Raw genomic sequence first — 24,324 nt, forward strand, 5'->3', positions numbered from 1 at the left:
TAATCCTTGAATCATTGCCGCAGCCTTGGCCCTTCTCACAAAAGGCACTTTCTTAGTGGGGTGGCCAGGCTCTCTCCATTCTTGGTCAGCTTTCTAGATCTTCACTAAAGTTTTGGCTTTGCCCCAGTCCCTCATGCTGCAGCTCAGAGGTGTAAAGCCAATTAAGAAAATGAATCCCAAGGTGTTGAATTTCAAGATCTGTTGAGCAATCTGCCCCTCCCTCAGTTCAAACAAGGAAAAGCAAAAGAGGACCAGCAGAAACCAAGCTTGCACTTGGCCCCCAGAGAACACCCTTACAAAGAACACACCTTAGCAGACATAGGCAGGTCGCCCTTTCAATCGACATGCTAAGAACAGGGCTTCTTTCTCCCTGCTGAACGCATGTAAACTAGGAGGGCAGTACATGCTAGCCAAGGAAAGACTCAAAGAGTAATCCGATTCCTGCATGTCTTATTTGGAGAGAGGACACGGCTGCATTTCCCAAGCCTATCGTTCTTTAGCAGTCAAACAGGAACTCCATCTCTCTGGTTATGGTGTTGGAAAGTACTGATGTTAAACTGCTGACATATAAATACCCTTTCTTGGTGGAGTCACAACCAGATTCATTTGGGTGCCACAATATAGTTTTTTAAAAAATGATGAAAACCCTATTACTAATTAGGCTGTTAAACTGCTTTAGCTTTATTTTATGGGCAGCATTAAAGTACATAAAGAGAAGACATAGAGTGGCCTGATGACCTTTACAGAGACTCATGGTCACCCCCATACTTCTTGAATCACTTGCCTGAAAACTCCTGTTTCTCAACACCTGATGTGTGTCCTCCCCACCCTACCCCCCGCCACTTCCAAACTGGAAGGATTTCTTTTACCTCACACATGTAATGACTTTAGAATTATTTAGGCTCATCTCTTTAAATATAGCTGGGAAATAAGAAACAATGTCAAATAACATTTGGATCTCAGAGAAACAAATGGAGTTAAGCAATCACTTTTTTCTGAAAAGTCCATTGAAGAATCTAGGCAGCCCAATATTCCTGTGCCCTAGAGTGAAGAGTCAGCCAGCTGTAGTCCAGAGGCCAAATTCAGCCCACTGCCCATTTTTGTAAACTAAAAGTAGTTTTTCACATTTACAAGGAAATTTTATTTATTATCACACAAAAGTTATATTAATTTCAAATTTCAAGGCCTATAAAGAGAGCTTTATTGGAGCCCAGCTCACTGACTTTTGGGTTTTGTTTGTAACTGCTCTCATAGCCCAGCTCAGGGTCGAGGAGCTGTTGCAGAGGCTATAGAGCTTATAAAGTCCAAAATATTTACTACCTGGCCAAATACAGAAAATAAATGCCAAGTATGACTTTATAACGGCTTTGCTACATGCACAGAGAGAAGGAAACTGGGGACCACTTGTTCTAAGGAGAAAGAGGATGTCAGAGAGTGTAAACTCTTAGTTCTGTGGGCTGAGAACAATTGTGATAGTATGACAGAGTGGCAGAGATCATAGTAGTCTTCCAAAGGCTGGACACTAGAGGAAATCAGTTCCCACATCTGACATGATCTTGTTTTGTATTGTAATGTAAGTTGTCCCTTGGATACCTTGGCGTATTTGGACAGTAGGGCCTAGCCACAGGAGGTATCCCAGCTCAATTCTATATGCAGATGTTCATCTGTCTATACCTTAGCAAAAGCCCCTGAAGCCTTGTTCCAGGAATTCTGGTTATGATTTGATCTCCTGCGATGTTTTATCCCCCAAGGTTGTTCTTAAGGCCTGTGATATGCTCTAGAGCAGGTCACATTCTTGAGGAACATATTATTGCTAAGCCAATGAAAGACAGGTTTGTGTCTCTGTCACCACATTTGGTCCAATTTGCTGGACATCCCTCTTGAGACTCGTGTCCAGTTCAGACTTCCACATTCACCATCCATTGCATGTGTTAAACATTTCTTTAAAGTTATGTTCATGTTTTTTTGTCTTTCTCTTTTCCTTCCTTTTTCTTTCTTTTTATCTCCCTCTAAGTAGAGGTTTTGAAAATGCCAATCCCACTGTTGTCCTAGTACCTGTTTCCCACTGTAAATCATATAACCTAACTGTGCTAGTTTTTCTAGTGTTCTTTCACTTCCTGTTTTTAACATGGGCTAATCATTGCCCTTGGCTCACACAATCACAGGTGGTGAAGTGTCTTACTTCCCTTAGACATAGAGCAAAGCAGTGCCCCTGTCATAATAAACATTTCCAGTCCCCACTCCAGACTCAGCTCCGCCTCCAGAATCCGGGCCTGGGTCTTGTCAACAAAGCTTTTTATCTATTTAGTAAGGATGGTTAATTGTTTGATGTTCAGACAATTGCTGTTGTCTCTGAATTTCCCCTACACGTGTTAACTAGGCTACCACCAGTTGTCTATGCCCTTAAAGGGCAGAAGCTCTGACTTCCCTCTGTCTCAGCAATGCCAAGCTGAGTGTCACACCCTCGATTGTTGGGGGATGATGCTGCCTCTGGTAACAAACTCCATTTATTTGCATATCTGTTTCACATTTCCCACTGGGATGTACTAGCCCTTTGAAAGCCAGTTCTGAGAGACACTAGGAAGACCAATGATTGTGAATCATGGATCAGAGAAGGCATCCCCTGCCCTCCACCTCCTAGACACAGGAGGCAGGATGCACAACAGCAGGTTCACAGTCAGAGGACCCAGATGAGTGACTGAGTTAAAGAGTATTCAAATAATTCTTGGCATGTAATAGATGGTGAAAAGTAAGACTTGTAGAAGGGAATTTTCCTCATTGGATGGTATGGAGCACAGAGCAGTGAAACTGCTGGGGTCTTGGGAAGTCAGTAGTTCCCATCTTCCCATTTCAATGACAAGCAGAGGAAGAGCTGGAGTAGGTGGCCATTTCACACTGATGTAGCAAAGGCCAACCTGCCTGTGGACATCACCATACCTCCTGTTCAACTCTTGGCCTAGCTACACTGCACAGTACCTAGTGGGCAGAAGGATACTTGTCCCATGGCCCAAGAGGTGAGTGGCCTGGCTTTTTTCAGGGATAAGCAGAAGACTCTGTTTCCCAGCTAAACCTCAGGGAGATTTTGACTGTACTAAGTCACTTTCATCCTAGGCACCTAAGTATCACATTCTAACACCACAGAGAAGTTTCCAATCTAAGAAATTAAATAATAAAAATCAACCAAGAGTGAAATGGCTTGTGAATGTGAAAGACTTCATGAGGGAGAACTCTTTCCCACTGGCTAGAAGGATAAGACTTCACACGAAGTTTACCTCAGGGCAGATAACTCTGTGTCTGTGCTAGATTCCAAAGGCAGTTAGTTCTCTAAGATCTCACGTGGATTCCCTTTCTCTCTTGCTGTAGAGTCAGGTCACTGGGACCTCTCTCTCTACAGTTTCCCAGAGAGCATCTCTCAGAAACCACCTGCTCCAGTATGATGCATTTCATCAACAGAGTCCTGGAATGCAGCATGCAGACATTGTCTGGCATCAGAAGACGTGCTGCTTCTTAACAAAGTAATGCTTTCATATTCCCAGGCATTTCAAATTTCCTTTGTGCACAAAATTTAAATTCTTGTGTGGTAAAGAAATACCAAACAACCAATTTTCATATACCCCTGCATGCTGCCAACACGGGCCCCATGTATTGAATCCAGTTTTCAAATAAATTGAGGATTCACTCGGGATTGGAATCTTTGTGGATTACAGTGCTTTTCATTGGTAGTTTGTGGCTGTGTGAGAATCCTGAACTTCTGTACTTTTCCCCAGTCATCTCACAGAGATCTAAAATCACTCAGCCATACAGGATCCAATCAATGGATAGTTGTACTGGCTTTCCTATATTCTGAGTGTTTCTCTAATATACATTTGAATATAGAACTAAGTGACAGAGAATGGAAGAGAAAAAAACAAAGAGAAAGGATATGAGGGAGGGAAGGAGGGAGGGAGGGACGGAAGGAGGGAGGGAGGGAGAGGTAGAAAGATTGATTGATTACTTGTTGCTTTGAATCCAAGAGTTTCCCCTACTCTGGCACCCCATGTTCTAGCCTCAGTAGCAGCTCCTTAGGTGTCCAGGTGATATATTTTTAGTGTGGGTGGTGGTTGTCAAGTGCATTGTGAGCAATAACAACAGCCCTCAGCCTGCCTGTACTGTATTGCTAAGCAACACTTGGCAACCCCTTGCCAGTGGTGTTACTTCCTTTTGATGCTTTACAGTTAGCATAGTCGTGTGTGTGTGTGTGTGTGTGTGTGTGTGTGTGTGTGTGTGTTCACATAGCTTTGTCTGCTGCGTTTGGGGTGTTGGCATGACTGAAAGCCATCCCAGAGAGGATGTTCATTGAACTGTTCTAGGGGAAATGATTGACACTGGGCACAAGTGCTTTTGTGTAGGACTTTGGCAGGTCAGTATTGGATTATTTCCCAATAAATGCCATCCAAATCTAACCAATGCACTGCTGAGCATTGTGCCAGCCTGTTCCAGAGGCCTAGTAGATGTTTAGTGCCTTTCACTGGTAGCTTCTGGCTTGTCCAGTCCATTCCTTTGTAAGGCTCCAGGGCATTGATTAAAAACAGTGCCTTTGTACTTGTCATAATTAGGAAATCATGGCATTTTTTTTCGTTACAAAAATAGCTTATGCTAGGTTGTCTGTTCGTCAGTCTTCTCAGATACTGTTGTGGATTCCATTCATGTGCTATGGCCTTTTAAAACCGAGAGGCGCTCCAGCAAGTATCAAATAACCCCCAGAAGTGTTTTTAATAGATATAATGTGTTAATGCAAGCACATGAAATTAAAGTATCAGAAGCCAGGCCTGTAGCTCTTGGCATGCATTCCACAATAACTCAAAGATGGTTTCAATGTGATGTAATTTTTGATGTGCTTCAGTGATAGCAGAAAAAGAGTGTTCTCACCATTTGGTTTGAAGACAGAGTGGTCACAAACATGTTCATACCAGCTGAGCTTAATTAAATGCCTGCGCTGTCTCAGAGCCTCAGATTCTTTTTTAATATACTGGGGATTCCAATAACTACATGCCATAGGGTTCCTATGGGTATCAGATGGGATAATAGTGAAGAATGTACCTCACTGTGGGGATTTAATGAATGTTCACTAGCATCATTTTATTTATAAGAAACTATTCCTGATGAATATAATTTTTTCTTTAAAAGTCTCTGTCGTACATACAACTATGCTACTGTGAAGCCTCGGGAGGAATATACATACCACCTCTGAAGCCTATGAATAAAGTTGATGGGTGATTGCAAAGTTGAAACACTGGAGTTTAGTTCTCCAAAATGAATGTTGAGTTTGTAGTTGTTTTGAGCAGAGTAATGTTCTTAAAATTCAAATGAGGGCCAGTGAGATGGCTTGATGGGTAAGAGAGCTTGCAATCAAAACTGATGGCCTAAGGTGGATCCTCAGGACCTACATACCTACATGGGTCCTGGTATGAAGGAGATAACTAACTCCTGCCAGCACACACACACACACACACACACACACCACAATAAATAAAGATTATTTAAAATAATAAAATAAACCAATAGAACTCAAATAACAAGTATCACACTACTATTTCCTATTACTTATTATTGATTTTATCTCCCCTCCATTATTAAAGTGTAATTGACAACAAAAACCCTATCTATTATGATAGACCATTTAATGTTTTGATTACTACATTGTGTATATTACATTATTTTAAACAGTTCATGTCCCAAGGTCCATGTTTCCCTCTCTCTCCCATTAATGCTGAAAACTGGGGATCTACAATAGTACTTGGGATTCCTTCTATGGATTGCCAGAACACTGGGGACTCAAACACATGTCACTGGTTAGTCCTTTGAACATAAAAGCCAAGTAGTGAACTCACTGAAAGAGGGTGGTGAAGTCTCAGCTCGCTCGCTCTCTCTCTCTCTCTCTCTCTCTCTCTCTCTCTCTCTCTCTCTCTCCTCTCTCTCAATTTTCTGTTTGCTTTATTTTTTGTTTCTTCTTTTCTTTCATTTTTCCCCCAGGCTGGCCTCCCAAGTACTGATATTACAGATTTGCACCACCGCACCTAGTTATCAGTTACTGTTTTTAGTATTTCTTGGTTTTGTTTTTATGGATTGAACCCAGAAGCTCATATATGCAAAGCAAGTATTCCAGCAGTAGCAACATCCCCAGACTTTCCTATTTTCTCTTTATGATCAAAATTCCAAATATTTAACTTTTTTCAATCATATAATTCTTTAAAATCCATTATCTGGCACCACTTAGGGGACATTTGGGGATGAAAATTATACTAGTTGTATCCTAGAAGTGGCAAATATGTCTCATTTTTAATTTTTCGCATTTATTGTATTTTTATTTACGTGGCTCTGTGTGTGTGTGTGTGTGTGTGTGTGTGTGTGTGTGTGTATGTGTGTGTGTGTGCAAGTGCCGGCAAAGGCCAAAAAATGGCTCAGATCTCATGGTAGTAAAGTTCAGGTGGTTGTGAGCTGCCAGAAGTGGGTGCTGGGAACCAAACTTGGGCCATCTGCAACAGCAGCAGTACTTTTAAGCATCGAGTCATCGCTCCAGCCCAGTACTTAGTATTTTGGTGGTGTTCTTCCTTCTGAGTCGAGATGTTCCCTTTTCTATGTAATCCAATAAAATCAATTTCTAGCAGATGTGTATAGTGATATCTGCCTACCTTCAAAAATATTAAGGGCAAGAAAATAATTTTTAAGATATGTGCTCAGACAAAATGCAGTACACTTTACATTTGCTTATCCAGTAGAGCACTTTGACCTTGGCTAAATGCAGATTGTGCTCTTGCTATGAACAAAACACTATGCTAGCACCAAGGCCCAGGAGAGAGCAGGCTGAGAGAACATAAATGAAGAGGCAGTTTCTTGCATGGCACTGAACACGTCTTCTTTGGTTTTACAGCATAGGCATCTCACCTCACCTTAATCCCAGCCTGGGCGTCACTGACATATGTGTGACTATCAGGACTTGTGGCTATCACCTACGCAAAGAAACTAGAGACGGAACAGGGAAGGTGCAAAGCCCTGGACTAATGGACTAATCTAAATGTGAATGAGACAGAGTGTTAGGGAAACTGATAATAAGACGATATGAATTTTGGTCTTTTTGAGACAGGGTCTCCTTGCAGCCCCAGCTGTCCTGGAACTCACTATGGAGACCAAATTTTTAAGGGTCTGAAACTGCAGTGTTTCTAAGCAGTGTTCTGCTTGAATTAAACAACAGTCTGACTCTTAGCATTTGTTTTAAGTCCAAGTGAGGACTTGAACTGCTGAGCACCTGTTCCTTCAGACATATCTTGGAACTGTGCTCCTGATCTAGAGCTTTGTCCGTTCTTCCATTGAAACAGCATCTCCAGCACAGAATGGGGAAGCAGAAGTCAGACCCACCCTTTGATCCCTAGGCCTAGAATATCACACATGTTCCATGTATCTTACTGTTTGCAATAAGAAAAGCTTCTTTCAACACTTTAATGTGTAAATCATGCATACATACATTCATATAGTATCTTGGGTTGTGGACAAAGAGAGGTGCTGAGGGACTGAGATCATATGCCCAGGGTCACAAGAGGAGCACATGGCTCAGTGAGCTTGTTTACATTATAAATGTAACTTTTTAGCTGCAAGGTTAGTTAAAAGTCTTTAGTCCAGATTAGGTCCATATTATAAAAGCCATTCCTACGTGAAATGGAGACCGTTAAGAGAATGAATGTAGCTTTATTCTGCGAATATACAGAGGTAAGTGATGAGGACAGGTGTGTGTCGAGGAGGGAAAGAGCAACTTTAGCCAAGTCTTCCAACTGGCAGATAGGGATGGAAGGTAGCCAGTCTTAACCTTACCAACAGGCAACCACTGCCCCCTTGCCACTGTGGACTTCTGAGCCTGTCACTGCATTAATAAGCACTTTTCAACTATGGTCTAATCCATGCCATGCTAACTCCCTCAGAGCTACATCCCACACTTGTGAGCATTATTCCTTTGCTTTTAGAGTAATAAGAGAGTAGAAACATAGCTGAGCATGGTGGCACACGCCTTTAATCCCAGCACTCCGGAGGCAGAGAGAGGCAGATCCTCTGTGAGTTGGAGTCCAGCCTGGTCTACAGAGTGAGTTCCAGGACAGCTGGAGCTACAGGGAGACCCTGTCTTAAACAGACCGAGAGAGAGAGAGAGAGAGAGAGAGAGAGAGAGAGAGAGAGAGAAGAAACATAAAAGAACAATGTTGGATTTTCTTTATTAAAAATATAGGAGAAAAAATCCACTGTGTTTATTATTGTGGATACTTCCAAAGAGGTAGCTAAAATGTTATGGTGGACTGGTCAGTAACCCTAGAAGTCACCCAGCAGCACTGCTACTTTAAAACCTTTTCTGCATACAAGCAGTAAAATGAAGCACACATTGGAAATTCTGATGATTTCAAACTTCAGACTTTCTTTTAAGGTAATAACTTTAATTCAGTTCTTTCTGGCATAAACTTTTTCATCCCATTATGTCAAAAAATTGTATTATCCATCCATTTGTCTGTCAGAACGTCTCCCTGTGGGGCGATAGACTCCTGGCTTCTCTACTCTAAACCTCCCTATTACATCGTGCTATCAAGAGTCACAATTTTCCACGAAAGTCTCTGGTGACTTTTGACAATGTTTTACAGAGAACTAGACCAGGAATCGCAGAGTTAAAGGAAGTCTTCCATTCGGGCAATGAATATGTAATAGGCATTACAGTGTGCAGTATTCCAAAAAATGTAAGGTTCATTAAGTCTTTCTAAAGCAGAGACTTCCATGTAGCTTTGAAGGAACCTGTCTTCACGATGGCATCAGCAAATGGCACTTTGGGGCAGAGAATATTAATGTTGCACATTAAGGAACAAATTTGTTTAAATGCTGTATAGCTATCCATAGACACTGATGATCCAGAAATAAATAAAAAGTGAATAGTTGTCCAACTTTGTATGTAAATTGCCTTTTGCTTATAGACATAAGAATGCTTTTTGCTCCTAAATTCCTTCATATTAACAAGCAGGAGTGTAACTAATATATAAACTAAAGTCATTCTCTTTAATGAGAATGCTAAATATTTTAAAGAAATGCGCAGCTATGAAATATTGTCAAGGGCATTTTTATACTTAAGTTTAAGAACGCTTATGACTTAACTGTTGAATTATTTAACATATTCAGCCTGGAAGCACTATTTATGTATGTTTTTTAATGTCCTTACTTATGTTAGCTTTTCTTTGCTAAGGATTTAGGACCTTTGATTTCTGTTTATAAAATTTACATTTTTTAATCTTCTATTTCTATGTATTTCCCATTTGATGGCAGCAACAAAATCCAGAAGGAAGGGGAGAAAAGAAAATTCTCATGGAGCCTGAAACAAAAAGAAATGAAAAGAAATCTGAATCACACCACGAGGGGAATGAAATCAACTTTAGGAGCCAAAATCAAAATGCCTGTTCAATGAAATACCTTTATAGCTAAAATAATTGCTATAGCAGTATGCAGTTGCTTCCCAAGCCCTTGCCAAGGAAGCATGCAGGGGACAGGGAACCATGTTGTCCCACGGAATCATGGAGTCCTGTGCGATCAGCATTTGCTGCTTTGAGTTGTCAGCCTCTATTTTTCACCTCCGCATTGTTTTGCAATTATTGGCCAGACTCAGCTCTTTCAGAACATGAAAACATATTTTCTCTCATTTTTCTTCAATTAACCTTGACTTGAAGTTCTTAAGCATAAAAGGATGCCTCAAAAATTCAGAAAGGAATTTGAGTGGAACCTCCCATCAGTGATGTTCAGGAACTGGAAACTGAGAACTAACAAGAGCAAGAGGGTGAGTTTTATTTGAGCTACTCTCGTTAAATTCTTCCCCTGTGGTTGATAATATAAAAATTGTCCAGGTGATTTGGGATGGAAATGTGATTCCATCACAGCTAGATTTGGAGGAGAAAGTGGCAAATTGTAAGATTGGTATGTTTTGGGATCTACTGATATTTCACTTTACAGTCTATATTTATATGTATGCGTGTACATATGTATGTATCCTATCTATATTAAATATATATGCCAAAATTACCAGTGCTACTGAGCCAAGTGTAAAAGGTAAAGTAATGAGGCCTCTGAGGGATGATGCTTCTACTGTGGAGTCGGGAGAGGAACTGAAATCTTCTTGTAGACATTGATTTCCACTTTCACTTAATCCTGTTCCCTAGCATGACTTCCATGGGAGTTACTAAGTTTACTTTTAAAGAGTACCCCAATTAAACAAGCTTCAGAAATTTTGGATTAAACGATATTTAGTAAAAATGTTCAGTCTTAAGTATGACTGTGCTATGTGACTCCTCAGAGAGAAAAGTAATAACTAATCATTTTCCAAACAATGCTCACAAATCTCTGTCTCTGTCTCTGTCTCTCTCTCTCTCTCTCTCTCTCTCTCCTCTCTTCCCCTCCCCAAGGTGCACCCAAACTGGTGTTACACAGAACATACTTTGAGAAACAGTGACTTTGTTTAATAAAACCTCACTGAATCTAGCCTGTGGAGAGGGTTCTCTGCTGACAATTCATTGTTTCAAAGAAATAAGGTTCATTATCAGTCAGATTGTAGGAAGAGACTACAAATTCTTGTTTGTGTATCTAATTATTAAAGTGTTTAATATATGGGATTAATAAACAGGTGTTGAATAAATGACTAAGTAAGTGAAACACTCTAGTGACTTATGCCTGAGTACATTTGTGCAGGTGGTTACATTACCTTTATTTACTATTTTTAAGAAGATGCTACTACACTGTTTCCCTAACTATCACTGTCATCCAATATCTCTAAAATCTTATTCAAGGAAATAAGTGCAAGAAGAGGTATAATTTAATTACATACCAGATTAAAAATATGAAAATTTATTTACTTGTCTCTCACGGCCATGCACTGACTCCCAATTACCAGCTGTATGAGGATTTGTACTGTTAACTTTTTCTCTCTATTCTCCATTCATCTCCCCCCAAACATGCACATAATAACACACACACACACACACACACACACACACACACACATGCACACGCATAAATCTAATACTAATTCCAACAACAAAAAAGATATAAAATGGGTTTGGATAAAGCTACTTTTATAATTTACTGAGTGACAGAGACCGTATATGAAGCTAAATTGTCTGAAAAGGACAGTTCAAATTGCTGACTGTCTGAGGGTCAACTATTGTCACCATGCTCTAGAACTGGTATTTTCAATCATAGTCGGTCTCAAAATATACATTTTTCTTACATCACTATATGTGATGATATACAAAATAGCTATGTGCATTGATATATTAAGTATTTTAACTTAGTTTTATTTTAGGAATATATTAAGGATTCTAAACAGCTCATGGTGCCTTGGTGCAACACTGGCTAAAATTATAAACGTTAATATGAGTAAATGCATGGCTAACACCACTAGTCACAATGGGCATAGGGACAGCATTTTCTAAATAGTGCACTTTCTCCCCAAACATGAGAATTCTTCTCAATGGATGTGCTCTATCAGCCTGTTGACTTGATGCTCCCTTCAAATTTTAATCTCTTAAAAGGACAACGCTATTAGGAATCAAAAACTAATTGGCTCTTTCATAAGGTATACAGGAAGAAATTAATATCCCAACTTTATTAGAGGACAAAGGGCAATTCAGATATGCAGACTCAGTGACTGACCCATGGAAATGGGCCACCACTCTTTCCAGGTCTCCCCAGTAGAACAAGCCTCATTCTCTAACCAGGAAAAGCAGGCTGTACAGTTTACTTAGAATGAGCTTACTTAGAATCTTCATAAGTCAAGAATCCAAGTTCCAAAAACACCATCAGGGCCAGGATGCTCAAGCAGAGGTTGTCTTAATTTGGTCCTAAAGTTGAACTGGGAGATTAGCCAAGGCAAGAAAAGTTCCCTAAACGTGTTGGATCCAGATCTGAGGAAGAATACCTGAGTCAAGCTTTGATACTAGAACAGGAATTGTTGTTCCTTCCTGTCCACTAAGCTGTAAAGAACTTACGGCCTCGGCCAGATAACAGTGATACCAAGTAGCTCTCATTTGGCCATGGTGGTCACTCAATAAGTGTTAGAAAGCTGACTTAAATTTCTTGTTAGTTAATCCTCCACCTTAATGTTGGTAAAGGCAGAAGTGGAGAAGCTGTGATAATTTTTGTCCTTTGAGCAACTCCAAGTAAAGAAAACTCTCAGTGTTCATCAACTAAATGGAAAGAAGTCCATGGTGACACTCATGAAAACAGGCCCATAGCCTCTGCAATGGCCTTCCCTTGACTTCATCAATTGCCATCCAGTTCCCATCACAACGTATTCTTTTTTCAGTACTCCCAAATCATCTGCTAACCAACTACCTATAACTAGGTATAGGTCCTATTATAGGTTATCTAACTACCTATAGGTCACGATGGTACCACTAAGGTAGTCTGTCATTCTAAGGAGCTTTGGGGACTGAAAAATAGTCAAAGTAGTCTTGCTTTATCTCCAGTAGTGATGCTTTCTTAGCACCTGGGGTCAACTGATGATGAGACAGATTTGCTCCAGGATGGTTTGGCCAGTGGCATTAAGCAGCTCTTTAAGAACCTTTCCAGAATCCTGTACTGCAGAAATGGAGACAGGTAGACCCTAGACATTATGAGAGAATGGAGTGGATCAATGGCAGTACAAAATTGTTTGCTATTTAGAGTCTGACAGCTAAGAAAAAAAAGCTAGCAGTGGTAGGTTGGTGTCAGACGTGCAACAGTTCCACAGATAGACCATCCAGTAGGTCCATGAATTAAAATGATACTAGCAGAAATGTATGGAACATGATCCAGACAAGGAGATCATTCATGACAATTCCTAGAGCAGGAAGTGAGATATTGACCCCAGTAAAGTCTACTTAGGCACATGAAATGAAGGAGGTTAAAATGTCACTAGACCATGGCTTTTAGTGAAAAGCTAGAACAGAAAGCCAATAACCAATTGCAGAGCGATGGGGTAGGTAGGAATTATTCAAGTACAAGGAATACATATTTTTGTTATTTATAAAAATAGATGTTTATTTATTTTCAGTTATGGTAATAATTTGTGAATATAAAAAGATTCAAAAACATCAAATGGTATGCTCTTAATATATACTCTAATTGTATACCAATTAAACCACATTTTTTTACTTTTAAAGAAATGGAGGCAGGCTGGACAAGGACAAACCCAAGCCTAGTCTCAGTGTTCAAGGCCTAAGTACTGGCACATAATAAAGCTGAAGATGCCAAACTGACTTAATACAACAACGCTTTGGCTTGCTGTGGTAAAATGAAGTCAAGGAGACCCACAGTGATGTGACTTACTAACCAATGTGCACCCATTTTGCCTAATACAGCTAAAAAGTTGTAATTAAAGGCAATAGTGACTCAGGGCAGAGACACCAAAGACTGTGTCTATTAAGGGACCAGGACACTTTCAATGAATCCTCACATTCATTTTCTTGGTGTGTTTACCATGAGAAATGCAAGGCAAGCAGACCCGTTCTGCATTTGACATCTTCTAGAGACTCCCGGAACAGCCCATCTCTTCTTGGTAGACTCCTGAAATCCAAACCCAGAACACTCATAGACGTAGGGAGGTGAGTAAGAAATCCTCATCCTATCTGAGGAACTATTGGCAACAATAGCTGCAGAGGGAGAGAGAGTCAATTTCCTTTAATGACGTTACTCTTGGTAGGTTAACCAAGCTCCAGTGGATGGACTTACACTGAAAGACATTTAGGGACACAAGGTTGACTCTAAGGCCTTAATTGACATATATTATATATAAAATAGAGTGCATTAAATTGGGCAGGGGTAGAGGGGTAGTGAGGGAAGGTGCAGAAAAGGTAAGTGCTCTAAAAAATAAAAATATATGAAATTCACAAAAATTCAATTTAAAATTGTTTAATCAAATAAAAAAATATCTGAGGAGTCATTTATGCACTTATAATGAAAAAAGATTACCATCAAGCCAAAAGCCTCAGTGTAAGATGGACCATTTTCAGAAGTCATTCAGGAATCAAAACTGTTGAATGGTAGGCCTCTGAGACCCAGCACACCCATCCTAACATCCTGTGTGTTCCCAGGCAGAGTCTCCTCTTCCCTGGATGGTACTTGGATGGGTCAAGTTTTACTCCCACTTTTTCTACTCATGTACATGATAGATCTTTCCTCTGGTAAATATTTGTGTGTAGATATCCCAACACAGTGATGCAGCCTGTAGCCAGGTATTTATGAGCAAGAAAACCATTCCAACTCTGTAAAGACATTTTACTTCTCTGTGCTCCGATTTAGCAGATACTAACTTTACAACTTACCTTTAAGGAAAATCTTTTCATTATACATAAAATATATATTCCTAAATAGATACCTGTGCATTCCGAATTCTCACAATCGTAGGTGCCTAATAAAATCTAGGTTCTACAAGTTAATTGTTCTAAAGCATAATTATCGAATTCTGAAACAGTGGCAAAAGTAACCATGTAAAGTACCTGCCAGAACTCTCCAGTATTCAAAAGAATTTTTACCTGAATTATGCAGTTATCTGATCTTGCTGGTAAATTTTGTACCTTGCTGTGAGAGGATGAATCCTTCATCACAGGGGCCTATTAATCTGTTTGGCTGGAAAGCAGAACAGTCGTCCTTTCCTACAAATGCAATGTGAAAGATAAAGCTCCAGGAGCCTCTATGGAAACTTAGAGAACACACATGAGGAGTATGGGGTACTTGGGGTAAGTACACCAAACACTGTTCCAGAAGCCTACGAAAATTAGGAGTGCTTAGAAAATTCTTCAGTTCTTTAGATGGTAAAGGAATAGTAATCACAGAACTCAAGGGAAAGAATTTAAACAATGTTCGAGGCTCCACTAACTCACTTGACAAGGAACTATCAACTTGTAGTGATATTCTTGGGTAAAGAGGTCTCCAAATCACGTAGCAGTTTCGAACCTAAACTTGTACCCAGGTAGTTTACCTGCAAGTGGGGTAACAATGGAGGGCTGCAGTGGATCCCTTGGAGAAACAACCTGGGGAATTTCCAGTAAAGGGAAAGGAAAGAGGAAATAGTCTGATTTCTCCCTTGCTAAGGGAGAGACTGCCTTTGTAATGACATCTAGTCTTATGTTTTTTTTTTTTATCATTATTTGTAATGAAAACTTCCAAATTAGTAAGTCAAGATATCTGTATCAAAAGAGGGCTGGAAAGATAGCTCAGTAGTTAAGAGTACTGGCTGCTCTTGCAGAGGACTGGGTTCAGGACCCAGTACCTACGTGGTGGTTAACAACCACCCGTAACTCCAGTTCCAGAGGTTCCAAAGCCCTCTTCTGGCCTCCACCAGCATTGCATGTACACTGTATACTTAACATTCAGGCAGAGCACCCATACACATAAAATAAAAGATAAATAATAAATAAAATGTTTTAAAGAGCAATCAGGATTTTATGCAAATGGAATTTGGATCGATTCTGTTTTCTTCTCTTTCTGCTTGTATTCTTAGAATCATAAGCTTTCACAGCACTTTAGTATAAAATGATGGATAACAGGTAGTTCCATTCCCATGCCTGCAACACCTTTGCAATGTGCTCAATAAAATTGTCTTTTCAAATATATATACATATATATATATATATGAGAGAGAGAGAGAGAGAGAGAGAGAGAGAGTAGATATATGCATGTAATCACCAATCTGTTAATCTCCTTTACATTTCTTGAGAAGTGTCAGGGGATCCCACTGAAAGAATAGTTCTGAGGTCTAGCATAAAATTTATTGTAATGTGGAGCTGGAGAGATGGCTTAGCAGTTAAGAACACTGGCTGTTCTTGCAGAATGACCAGGGTTCGAATCCCAGCACCCACATGGCAGCTAACAACTGTCTGTAACCCCAGTTCCAGGGGACCCGACAGCCTCTTCTGTCCTCCAGAGGCATTGCATGACACGGGTGCACTTACCTACATGCAGACAATACATGCATAAACATAAAATAAAAACAATAAATAATATTTTTTTAAAAAGAAAAAAAATTTATTGTAATAAGGACATTGGTCCAGTCATTGTGCACAAAGGGAAGATGCTGAAAGCTGGCTCTTACACATCTGTGAGACAATTAATTGCTTGGACAATTTGTTCTTCTTGGCTCTGGTGATCAGGTTGGGAATTAAGCAACCACAGTGGTCTATGAGTCAGGAAATTGAGGGCCGTAATAATTCACAAAATTACAACAATGTAGTGTTTGTGGCTGAAGGGGAAGGAATAATGAGGAACTAATAGTCTGATATTAGAACTTTTCTTCATTTTGTAGAAATGTACATAGAATCATGGCCTAAAGTCATATAATAGTAGCACCGACCAGATGAAACTTCTGCAGTGTACATACCACACACTGATGGATTGGGCCACTGGAGCATTTGAAACCCCATGGTTAGTAGACCGTGCCTCATTTCCTATACACAGGGTCAATGGCAAGAAGCCTCGCTGGCAGTCTTCCAAACTGCAGCCCAGAACTCTCCCTTCCTCCAAAGCAAAGCAAAGTCTACTGGAAGTGAGTGGAATGATACCTACCCTTCCAGCCACGGTGGCACTCAAGAGCTAAGAGTTTGGTGTGCAGAATGAGGAGCAAGGACTGTCACAGTCCTCACAGCAGTAGCCACAGCAGAGGTAATGCATATCCACGGATGTCAAAGGGTGCACATTATGTCATTTGCTAGTCAGAGAAATGGTGCAAGGTAGACAGGGAGAGTATCGTTATCCTCATTTTGTAGATGAGAAGACAGGTGGAGAAAGGTTAAGTGGCATGCTTGCTCAAGGGTATTGGAACTAAGCAGCAGAAGTGGGTCATTGGGCTCCAAAAGCCGAGTTAGTTGCCCTACTCCATCATTTTGTCCTTTTATTTCAGATGCCAAATACCTTTTCTGAATACCCTTCTTTTTCCAAAATGTACGGAGGGAAACTTACCTAATTGCAGAAAAACACCATTCTACTTGGTGTCTGTCAAGAATTTGAACTTGAATAGATTCAGACCCTCTGCAAGAAGATATATCATAGGATAATCCATAGAAAACATCTACTAAAACATGCAGCTCTGAAGGTCATCTACACAGTTGTTACCAGTTTCCATTTAGTTTAAAACCTATAAAAGCAGTTTATCAATCTTCTGATCTCAACTTAAGCTTCGTCTTTGAATCTTCAAGAAGCCACACTCATTGTCTGTAGACTTTAACTTATTTAAAAAAATGTTTTTATTTATTATTTGCATTTTAATTTATGTGTATGAGTGTATTGCCTGGATATATACGAGCACACCTGTGCCATGCAATACCCACAGAGGTCAGAAGAGGGTGTCGGATACCCTGGAGCTGGAGTTACGGACACCACCATGTTAGCCACCATGTGGTTGCTGGGGCCCTAGCCCATGTCCTCTGCATGGGCAGCCAGTGCTCTTAACCACTGAGCCATCTCTCCGACCCCATGAGCTTTAATTTTTAAGCTCAGTTTCTTCACAGTGGAGGAAGAGCTGAGACATTTGGGGAGCAATCTGAGTGAAAAGTGCTTCTAATGTTAATGATCCCTCAGTCCCTCATACATGTCAAGCATTGCCTATTTCAAGAGCATGTTTCTTTTAGTGCCTTGCTTTCATTGACAGTCCCAAAGGGTGTGTGATGATAACAGAGGGGTAACACTTTTCCTTTACAGTCATGCTCTATCAATTACTGATACTTAACTCAATCACACAGTTGTGAGAACAAGAGCAACTGGTATAAACCCATTGGAAAACAAACACCAAATAATGTGCAGCAAATAATTTTACCGGTTGTGGCAGGGAGCCCATAGGGTATGGAAAAGTAGCCATCCTAATACCCCAGCCAGGGCACATGCACAGCAATAAACTGCAGATCCTTTCCATGTGCTTAGAGTAAATAAAGAACACTGTATTTGGTTGGGGAAATGGCTCAGTGGACAAAAATCTCTTGCTATGAAGGCCTGAGGGTCTGAACTTGAATCCTCAGAACTCATGTAAAAGCCAGATGCATCGTGGGAGAGGCTGTAATCTCAGAGCTTCGAAGAGGAGAAAAACAACAAAAGAGACCTTATCACTAACAAGGCAGAATGCAAAAAGACCAATTCTTGAGATTGTCCTCTTCTACACAAATGTGCAAATGTGTATACACACATATGCATACAAATACACACAGACACATACACATGCACATGGACACATGCACACACAAAATAAAAAAGAGAGCACTACTTAATCTTGCAAGTTGTTAGGCAGAAGTTTATTCAAAGAGCTTGTCCTGGATTTTGAATTTTCTCCTTGGTTACGTAACTCCGCATATGTTGTGGGAAATTGTTGTATGGGTATATCTTCTGTTTCTATGCATGGCCCAAGCTCTCAAAACCTAAAGATGCTTCATTTAAAAACAAAAACAAAACTCTCGTCCCAGACTTCCATTGCATATGTAACCACACAAGACCCTTCGTTTGAAAGATCCTCAATTGCCCAGAACAGATACTGCTTTGAAACTGTAGCAGGCACTGCCTTCTCTGGATATCCGTGAAGTTCTGTGTCTCTCCACTTTGGGAATGCCTTATGGGGAATGTGTGATGGTGAATGTGAAGGTACTTAAAAAACAAATGTGAGTGTGATCTGTTTCAAGTGCAAGTGGGGCTCCTTACCAGCTGTGCTCTCTCCATATATATAATATATATATATCACACAACCTTGTCAGAAAATCACTAGCAGCTAGGGCCACCGCTGGTCACACACACAGAATTTTTAGGGCTTTCAGGGCGGCAGCTCCACAATAATGCATTGACTGTGCTTTGGCCACAATTCACAAAGCTCATGTATCTTGGGATACCCTGAAGGGAACCCCAAATTAAAATTTTTTTATGGGTTCTCAGCATCAGCATCTGTAGAGGAAGGAGGAAGGATGTTCAGGTAGCTGCAGTTCACACAAATCCTCCCTTAACCCGGGAAATGATCCACTTGGAAAACGGCAATATTTTTGCCTGCTGGCCTCAAAGTCCCTGCTCGAAGAATGCTTGTAGCAAAGCTGTATTTCCTCTTGGAGGGCTTTCTGAGGAATGCATGCAGGTAGAAGTTAGTCTTTTCTTCCAGAAACAGCAAGGGCTATCCGTCAATCTAGTGGCAAGCTGCTCATCAAGTTCCTTCAACAAAAGGTTAGGGCAGTGAGCCCTCACAATAATGTGGAAACAGAAATATTACAAAGTAAAGGCTTATAAAATAATAAAAATTCTACTTACTCCAGATACCTCCCTATGCCTTTGGCAAAATACCTTAAGCATTCCGCATACGGCGGGCATTGTCTTTATAAGATGGCACCTCATAAAATGGTATTAAATATCACCAACGGGGCTTCATATTTCATCCAGCAGGGTTTAGGCCAGGCATGTTCTATATCACACATTATTAGAATGACATCTGCTTTGCAAGTTGTGTACCCAGGAGCCTACCCGGATCACTCATTTCAGCATTCATTCTCGAGGCTTCTGTGCCTTCATAATGCCTAATATGTTTAACTCATTTTGAACAGAAGTCTAAAGCCTGCCACGGCCCTCTGGCCAAAACTGTAGCTGTCAGACAACGGAGCCAGCTATCAAACATTCTTCATTTATCATTAGCGGTGATGCAGTTGTACAGAAAATGTTCCCACTATAGTGAGAGGCTGTCAGTGTTCCCCCCTATAAAACTCCTCTTCTCAAACAGGGACATTTCTCTGTGGAGGCCTTGCCATTACATTTCACTCCTTTTCCCACAACACTGAATTTATAATGCAAAGAAAATGGGGAACATATATTCATCCAAATGGCCTCTCTGCTATGAGATGAATAAGGAGATCATCAAGGGCTGCATCAGTGCAGGGCTGCACGTGCAGTTGGGGGAAATTAATAGAGTCAGCCCAGACGGAAAGAAAAGGGAAGAAAGAGAAAGGGAAACGCACCCACAGGTTTTGTGCAGAGCTCGAATCTGAATAATAAAGGCATGTATCTAGAAAGTTGGAATTCGGGTTGGAATTGCCGTCTTGCCACCAAAGTCAGAACAGTGGTGCCACTCTTGCTTTGGGAGGCAAATCCTCCAACCTCCAGCTCCTCATGGACTGCAGAGGAGGATCTTGAGATTCCTTATCCCACTGTAAACTGCGCCTCCAGAATCAACTCCAGTGCTGGGCACTCTGAGGGAGCAGTGCTCCCGGTGGTGCTCCTGGCAGTGACGGGAACTGGCATTGCGGGGCTTGTGATTACTACGGGGACCTGACACTCCGCTGACGATTTAATTCTTCTGCCTCCCAAATGTTGTCTCTTCCCACCCAACCATGTGAGCCACCTTCTTACAATTCTGTTATAAGGGAAAATGAGTGAATGAAGGGTTTGAGATGCCTCCAGGTTTGTGCCTGTGCCTTTGGAGGGAGAGTATGAGAGCAGTGACAGCAATGATAGTGCTTACTGACTTCAAAGGAGAGACCTGGTGAATGGCTTTATTCCTCTGATACATCTGTCAAAGTAGAGTTATTATTCCATTTTACAGACAGGAAAACAGAACACTGCCTAAAGATGTGGATAGGGATCAGTCCTGGAAAGAGGGTGAAGGCATTGACTGAGTCTGGATTTCCCTTGATTTCAAAAACAAATCATCTTCCATCACCAACAACAACACATTTCATACCCATAATAAACAAATTTCAGGACAGTCAAAACAATCAAATATCCCAAAACAAATGATCCATTTGACACTCTGCAAGAACATCAAATGCTTAGGAAGTGATCTGTAGAGTGGACAATAAAGATGTGCTCTCTATTTGCCCTTTTCTCTCCAGAACCTGATCCTGCCATTATCCAAGGCATAATCTGCCTCCAGATTCAGGTGGCCTGCAGCCTTGGAACCAGAAGATGAGGGCCTACTTCCCTGACGTGGCATTCGTGACATCCCCTACCCTTTGAGAGCCTTTTCCTGTCAGGGTGGGGAAAGGAGGCAGGGCCTCACAGAGCTGGATATTCTTTAAGATTCACCCTGGCTGGCTCTGCATGAATTTTTCCTCTTTTTATACACCATGGTTTCTAGGCTTTGGGTCCAAGGTTTTTCTCTACCTCAGTTTTGGTTTTGTTTTGTGTTTTTGTTTTGTTTTTCACGTCCACAGATCCAGAACTATTCCTTTTTCCTGCCCCAGTTACTTCCAGGAGCTCATACATCATGAGCTGAGTAACTTCTCTGCCCCAGTGTCTTTTTTCTCCAAAACCATGCTTTACTACACAACACAGATCCGGGAAACGCACAGTGATAAACTGTCCCTATGGTTGTAGGCTCAAATACAGTCCCCAAGCTCCCTCATCTTTAATTTTCTCTTCCTTTCTCCTAAATCACCCTTCACCTTTTTTCACCCACTTGCTCACGGTGATCGAGGGTTATATATTCAGAGCATGTTCCTTATCCAACCCTCACAAAGAATTTATGGTTTCTAGTAGAGCTGTTCCACTGAAGACGTGATCAACTTTAATATTTTTCTTACATCCTTTGGCACTGTTCATTCCAACTCAAGGCTGGCAACTTAGCATTTGGAACTGAATTACAGATAAATGAGTCAATTTAATTCGATTCAAAAACACGGCAATGCATACGATTCACTAAACACCAGAGATATATAAAACACATCTTTTCACAATAAGGGGTGTACAGTTTAGATAGTTATCAAATGCTCATGAACTTGGTGTCTAGCGCTATAGAGCAATAAAGTCCAAGGAAATGATAAAAACAGTCAGAGTCAAAAGAGTGGACAATGTAGGCAAAATAAGACGGACATGGGAGGTGCTAGAAGATATTTCAAGTAGGAATGCCAGTAGGATCAGAGGCTATGAATTAATTAGGTCATTGTCACTGAGTCTTTTGGAGAAATAGAAGAATTCTGGACTGGGCTGAGTTTTTACTCATTCCCTTAGTCATATGTTGGAAAGATGTTCTTTATTTTTCTCGAAACTTCTCATTGGATTGGCCACAAATAACTGAAAAAAAAAAGCAGCAAATGAATTTCCACTGGGTTGGTGGTGCTTTTCTTCCTAGAAATCCTTACTAGGGTTATCAGCTGCCCATGGTAACCATGAACACAGTTCCCTCCACAGCTAATCAGGGAGCAACAGTGGGTGGAAGAGAGTCCTTGCAGGCCCCTCTAGTAGCAGACCCGAGTGTTATCTTCACCACACACATCAGATACTCCCATTCTGACCATTTTAAAAGGGAGACGCCACTCTACAACATTTCCATGGCAAGGCTTAGAGAAAGTGCCCGATACCAACTAGATATCACTGTATAAACCCTCAAGCTCTCCTTTGACTGCTTTCCCTCTTTAAGTTGCTCATCCTCCTGTGCAGTCTCTACTACCCAGAGCCTTGTCCTCAGGTGTCTGTGCTGGAAAGGAAAAGAAACAAAACATGCTGAAGTGCTCACTGAAAGTGTCTATATATCATGAAGAAATTATTTCTAAGCCAGGCATGGTGGTACATGCCTTTAATCCCAGCACTCAGGAGGCAGAATCCCCAACAAATTCAAGGCCAGCCTGGTCTACACAGCAAGTTCCAGGCCAGCTGGGGTTACAGGGAGACCCTGTCTCAAAAAGACCAAGAAAGAAAGAAGGAAAGAAAGAATGAGAAAGAAAGAAGAAAGAAAGAAAGAAAGAAAGAAAGAAAGAAAGAAAGAAAGAAAGAAAGAAAGAATTATTTCTAAATTCAATGTTGAGAATGCATCATCAATGTGTAGTATTTCTGGTACTGTAACAAGCAGACAGATTGGTTGTTGGGGGAACAGGGAGGGGACAGGTCTTAAATCATCTGGAATAGTTCTTACTCTGCTCATTATAACTTCAGCCTTTATTTCAGAACTCACCCATACACAGAGAGGTAAAGACCTAGAAAATTGTAAGTCTTGTGAGGACAAGGATTTTGTCTGATCATGGCATCCTGAAATCCCAAAGCCATCAGACAATCCACATTTAGCACCTCACTGACCAGCCTTCCAAAGTACTGCAGTCTGGGCTCTTTGGAGATTGCTTTATACTGGCCCTAGGAAATATAAATTGCAGACGTCCCTGGCCTCAGAAATTCTTCCATCTGTCACACAAGCTTTCTCTGTGCCTTCCTGGCAGTCATTTCAATTTTCATGACATAAAAAAAGAAAGAAAAAGGAATGAAAGAAAGCAAAGAACAAGAAAAAAAGAAGGAAAGAAATTAAGAAGTGTGGCCTGTGCCACAACTTGAAGTTTCTTTAATGAAGATTTTTGATGTGTGAACTATACAATAACCCCAGGTTAGAGGTACGTTTTTTATATTGAAGGTGAGAGACCAATTAGTAGCTGGAACTCCTTAAACAGATGGTTATCCTATGATAACAGAGATGCCTCTCCTATCCTTTGCCTTAGAAAGTCATCTTTTTCCTAATGTCTTTCTCCACAGAGAAAAGATATTATGCAGGCAGATCGCAGGGCTGGACATCCTTGCAAAGTTAAGCTTATAGAAGGACGTCTGGAGCCTGGCGTCTTGGTCTTGAATAACTGGTCAGGCTCGGCCCCTAAAAACTGGCCCCAGGACAAAATACAAGAATTTCAGGTGCAGACAGAAGAACAAAGCTGATAAAACTCTCTGGTTCTGGACTCCATCCCAAACTGGAAATAGAACTGCTACACTTGACCTCCAATTACCTGTAAGGAACTCTTCCTTCTTATGGCTTGAAAACCCAGACCAAAAAGTAACATGAACTTGGCTATTTTGTTTCTATACCAGAGACTGAACCCAGAACCTTCCACACGTTATAAAACACTCTAGGATAGAACTACATCCTTAGCCCAGTAATATAGACTGGCAATTGAAAGGATCTGGTCTGACTTCTAGGTCCCTGTTTTATAAGCAAGGTGGCCTGAGTCCATTTACATGACCTTCCCAGCCTTGGTTCGCTGTCCTAGAAAAAAGGAACTAATGTTCGGAACGTAAGAGACAGGTGATTATTACATGATACTGCAAGTAAAAAATCACGATTCCCAGCTGTCATCACCACAAACAAAACCAACGAAAATAAACAGGAAGAAAGGAGACAGGGCGGCTGGTACCAGACTACCATTGAGAGAAAAAGAATCAGTGGTCACTGTGTAAGGTTCCCTGAGTGCCCTCATTTTCATAGTCAACGAAACTGTTATGAACAGAAATCTGATACAAGTTTTATAAATGTAGGTTAGAGTCTTGGTTCCACAGCTTGTTATGTGTGCAAGCTTGGGCAAGATCCGTAACTATTCTGAA

Source organism: Nannospalax galili, unplaced genomic scaffold, assembly GCF_000622305.1.
Source record: "Nannospalax galili isolate Female #2095 unplaced genomic scaffold, S.galili_v1.0 scaffold20, whole genome shotgun sequence".
Classification (NCBI taxonomy): Eukaryota; Metazoa; Chordata; class Mammalia; order Rodentia; family Spalacidae; genus Nannospalax; species Nannospalax galili.